Genomic DNA, 5,527 nt, shown 5'->3' on the forward strand with positions numbered 1-5,527 from the left:
TGCGATCTTTCCACTAGCGATGTAGAGCCACCTTGATAGACCGGCAATTACCATGGTTAATTCTGTTTTGTTTCAATCTGGAGCGAGTTTGGTTAGGCTTGGTACCAGCTGCATGGGCTTCTCAGTCTGTTAGGGCGAGAGTCTGGCTCCTTTGCAATGGAAGACATTGTGCCTGGTGCATGAGCGGAGTGGCAATTGCATTGCAGAAGGTGTTCGTTGGTCGCGGTGTGATACTCCTATTCCTTGGTTGTCGGCGCTCCCTCCAATATTACAGCCTTCGAGTTTTAAGCCTCAGACAAATGCCCTGTCAAGGGTATTCCTTGAATCCCTCACATGTAACGTCAATTCTGGTTCTAGTGAACTGGTTGGTCTCTATTTTCTGGGTATTATTGTTTTGGTTGGGTTCGGGGTATATGGTTGGCGGCTTGAAGCCAGCAGTTTGGCACTACCTCTGGTCTGTGGTGAATCTCCAAATCCTTTGATTTCCAATTCTTCTGCCCTAGGTTGTTTTCTGGTCGTCTTCCTACCGCATTCTCTCTTTCGGCTTGATTTGGGCACCCTTTGCGTCCATTCCCTTGTCCCTGTAAATCTTTGTGTATAGCCCTGGTGTGTGTTCCTTCTACTCAACATGCCACGACAACATATGAGAAGCCGCTGTGGAGGGGGAGTCATGGCCCCCAGAGTCGGAATCGCGCCCAGCAACAGGCACAGGAAGCCGTAGACATTGCCCTGTTTGGTTGTCCCTCTAGAAACCCATAACGAGACTCGTCACCTTGAATTCCTTATTCCTATGGCCTGCCAAGTTTTTTCTGATTCGGAGATATTGGAAGAGGTTTCTCACTGGGTTCCTAACACTGGATTCAGGGTTCCTAACACTGGATTCAGGGTTCCTAACACTGGGTTCCTAACACTGGATTCAGGGTTCCTAACACTGGGTTCTCACTGAGTACCTCAACTCTATAATTCTCTATATCTCTTTATTGGCACGCCAAGTGTTTTCTGATTCAGAGATACTGGACTGGAGGAGGTTTCTCACCCGGTTCCTAATACTGGGTAACTCAACTCTATATCTCTTCATTGGAAGATGAACAAACATGAAGACTTTGTTGGGCAGGGTTTGGCATCTCTTCACTGGTAGATGAAGACTTTGTTGGGCAGTCTTTGGCAGAACAGAAGGAAAAGTGGAAAGGTATGACATATCTTTCTGGTTTAAATCACATCAAACAAGTTCAGATATTATCAATGTGTTTGACTGAAAAGACTGGATGTCAAGCTAGCGCATTCAGAGAGCCACCTTCAGTGTGAGGCTGACCCTCCAACTCCTCCAAGATTGAGATCAAAAACTCTGCACCAGTCTATGTCACAGCGTTCGTCAAACTTCAACATTGAAGTTCGAATATTCAAATTCGAAGTTCGGCAGACCTGAACATTTCAGCCAATTTCAGTGTGAGTTTGAATGTTCAAGTTCGAAGTTCGGCAGACCTCAACGAAATGTTCAGATTCGTCTAGGGTTCAGCCAGGTTCGACTTAAGCTTACGGTCCTTTGTTTAGTTTGGGAAGGGTTGCCAATTTTGTTAGCTCCCACCTGCACCCTACCATTGTTTTCGGGCATTGTCATCGCCGATGAAAATTCCAGTCACGCAGTGTATGGTCCGAGGATCTTTCTCCAGTGGTTCCAATGAAAAATTTCATCGATGTTGTGTCCGGTTCAAGAGTCTTTCTCAACTGGCATGAGGAGAACGACCACTTGTCTAGATTCGAGTAAAGTGCCGGTTGTTTCGATTCGAGGAAAGTGAGGGTCGTTTTCTGTTTTCTTTCTTCTTTCTTAGGAACACTTGCCACTTGGCACATAGGCCCAGCAAAAAGCCGTAAATATTGGGGAATGATTAGATTGGGAATGCCCTTCCCGTCAGCGGTGAAGCGAATGGGTTAAGTCGTAAGTGTATTTTAAATTTTCAACATATAAATATGGGTTCACGATAAATATGTTGAAATTAATTGGATTTTAACGGATAAAGTGTGTTCGAATCGCATTATATATTTAAAAATAATTTTATTTAAATTATATAAATATATAAATATAAGGAGTTTTTTTGTTTTTATTATTTTTTAAATGGTTAACCTCATCTGAAACTTGTTAAAACGTTACCCAAACTATGTGACCTAGGAGCTAAAACGTTACCCAAACTATGTGACCTAGGAGCTAGTTACTTTAGTAGTTACTTTAGTAGGATCTTGATTTTTTTTGTAAGGTTTAGTAGCAATTTTTGTATTACAACATGGTAGTAGATAGAATTGTTTTTGGTAGTATCTATAGTCAATTAAAATTATCTGCTAGTGACAGATTAAAACTGCCTATAAAAAAACTCATTTAAGGGTAGCTGACTAATTTACTATGGTATCTGACTAATTTACTATGGTATCTGACTAATTTACTATGATGTGTTGATATTTTAAAGCAATATAAATATTAATTTATAAAAAAAACTCAACTTATCATAAAATGAACAGACAAAAAATACTAATATATTTTGATATTTTAATATTATAATGCAATATAAATATTAATTAAAAAACTAAACTTATCATAAAATGAAAAGACAAATAAGACAAATAAAGTACTTGTCAAAGCTTATGAAAATGTAATCTAACATGTCTAGTACATGAATTTATCTTGGTATTTTCACAATAATCTAACCCATGGAGAATTAAAAAAATAACCATAATTCTATTTTAAATTTAATAAAAAATCCAAAAAAACTTGAAAAATGTAATAAAGAGATATGGCTTTTTCAAATAACCTAATTTATCAAAAGTTAAATAAATTAATTTAGTTGTCTCTCACATTAATAAAACGGGCTAAAATAAAAAATAACTATATACATATGAAAAATAATAAAAAAATAACCCTATTTTAATTAAAATTATCCCATTATTATTTTGAAAAATTCTAATAATTTAATTAAAAATATCCAAAATTAAAAATATATAATTTAATAGATATTGCCAACTAACCAAATCCACTAGTTCATCTAGAACCTGCGCAAAATACTCTAAGGATAAGGATGGAAGATACTGCCTATACTGGGTATGTTAATATACACTACACCTAGAACATCTTAAGTGAACTTGGCACTCCAGATACCACTAACACATACAAACCATATTCTCACTAGGTTATAATGTTTTTTTTTTTTTGTACTTTTTGTATTAACACTCTACCCCTACAGCTTTTTAAGAAGTGTACCTAAGCACCCCATATCCCTTTAACATAAAAATTGTGATGTGTGGTTTAATGGTAAGTAAGTCCACAAGACTCTGGTGTAAATTTTATTGAGTATAATGTTTTGTTAGGAACTCCGTTTATGGAGTAGACTCCTTTTATTAATGAATCTAGTTTCTTGTTAAATCATAAGAATTTGATATATATGGGTGGCAGGTTGTTGGATATACTCTTGGTGTTATAGTAACATGTTATAGTAATGGCAATAATAGTTGATGCTGGGTCTCCCTTAAATTAGTCCAAACAATTACCAAAAATTAGTCTAAACAATTACCAATCCACCCTAGAGTAAAAAAACCATAGTCTCACTAAGAAGGTATGGTAAAAAAACCATAGTCTCACCAGGAAGGTTATGACGTTTCTGTACTTTTTGTATACACCAAACTTTGAGTCAAGGAATACGATTTAAAGTTGGGTTAATTTTGCAAAAACAAGGAAGAAAATGGCATGCAACTAACACTGTACGGAAGAAGGGTGAGAGTGTCCCACCCGCGTCGAAGCCGAAGCTAATGCTGCACCGGAGAAGGTTTGTTGAGGCTGTACTGGCGAGAACGCCTGCAATTGCCCACATCATACAGGCCAATTGAATTTCCACATTTGGAAAATGAGGCGATTGTTCATCTTCTGTTTTTCCTCCGCGTAGCTCACCTACAAACCATCCAGCGAGATAAGAGAAGATAAAGATTGAAAAAGAAAGATTCAATGAAGTATTGAACTCAAGCTCTATCACAAGAGCAGAAAATACTGCAAAAACCCAGAATCAATCGAACCATCAAAAGCTGAAAACGATTATTATAGATTAATTTTTGGGCAAATGGCAAAAAAATTTGCTGAAAAGGTACTTGGAAATTAACTTACAAGAAAATAGGGAAAAATTGCCGTCAATGCTAAATTAAGATTAAATGACAGGCAAATGGGGGATATCATGAAAAAGGAGATTAAAATATGGATAAATGGGAAAAACATGCGGAAATGGAGAACAAAAATATGAAAACAAACTTACGTTTACGCGCCAAAACAATTTTCATAATTTCCTCATCTCATTTTGTCCCTCAATGCCGGCTCCGCCTGCAAGGCACTGTGATCAGGGTTCATTTCAATATCAAAAAATTTAAAGAAATTACAGATTCAAATTAAGTCCAAAGATAAGCAAACCTGGCTTTATAGAGATCCCAAATCAGAGATTCATTTCTATCTGTCTCTGGCTGTATAGAAATCAGGAATCAGGGATTCATTTCTATCTGTCTCTCTTCTGCTCTGCTTCCCGCAACAAAATAAAATCGGAGGACCAAACAAAACACACAGAATAATAAAAAAGAAAACATATCCAGAAACGCCAACCACAACCCAGATCAAAAATGAAAAACCTGATACTCAAAAAGGACTGTAAAAACCAATAAATAGGCATGGCCATGCCATGGACCAAAAAAATAGAACTGCAATAAACCCAGACCACATAGGAGAGCAAGGAAATAAGTATGAAATGCAAGTGTTCGATGTTGGGTGTTTGCAAAGGGCTTTATACCCTTTCTATTTCAAACGGTCACAAGCTTTTTTCATCTATATGTTGAATTTTGTTTTATCTTTAGCTCCACCGCCATCGCATTGTAGGTCAGTCGGTCACTATGGACAGTTGAGATATTCGGATGGATACAAACAGTTTAAAGAATATCGGGCTGGAATGTCTATGCTGCATGTATAAGTCCATTACATAAATTATTTTTTAAATTCTAAGACATGATTTATTTTGGTGTGTTTTATGCAATTATTTTGTATATTTATTTTGTATATTATTTGGTATGATGAAGCATAAAAGGCTTTAGGAAATCCATTATGCAATGTAAGAGTATGAACTTAGATCCGTAACTCAATCCATTATGGAATGCAATGAGATTAGATCCATAACTCCGGACTTATTCAACTCTTAGTAAATCCAAATTTAAAATAGATATAGACTAGTTTTATTCAACTAATTTAGAACCGTCTAACATTAGAATATTTTAAGAAAGAAAATGATTAGATATGAACTTTTAATCTCATGGTTTACATAATATTTCATACTATAACTATACTGATGAATTAAATATGATTTGATTTAATTTAATTTAATATATATATATTCATTTTTTTTATTTCTTAAATTTATAATTAATTTTATACATAAAAATAAAATTTTTATAATTTTATACATTAAAAATTATTACAATGTTGGGTCACTTTGGGGTAGGAAAAAATTTGGCTCAT

The 5,527-nt window shown here is 35.6% G+C and overlaps 1 long non-coding RNA gene across 1 annotated transcript; it reads right to left on the reverse strand.

The window, feature by feature from the left end:
* Positions 1-3,771: 3,771 nt before the first annotated feature.
* On the reverse strand, positions 3,772-4,893 carry LOC149260001 (uncharacterized). The gene is made up of 3 exons (XR_016247882.1): positions 4,439-4,893; positions 4,287-4,351; positions 3,772-3,931 (listed from the first exon to the last, which is right to left on the reverse strand). It is a non-coding gene; the product is annotated as an uncharacterized LOC149260001 (long non-coding RNA).
* Positions 4,894-5,527: the final 634 nt, after the last annotated feature.

Source organism: Pinus tabuliformis, chromosome 6, assembly GCF_031772625.1.
Source record: "Pinus tabuliformis cultivar Carrire ecotype Pingquan chromosome 6, CPIR1, whole genome shotgun sequence".
In the NCBI taxonomy this organism is placed as follows: Eukaryota; Viridiplantae; Streptophyta; class Pinopsida; order Pinales; family Pinaceae; genus Pinus; species Pinus tabuliformis.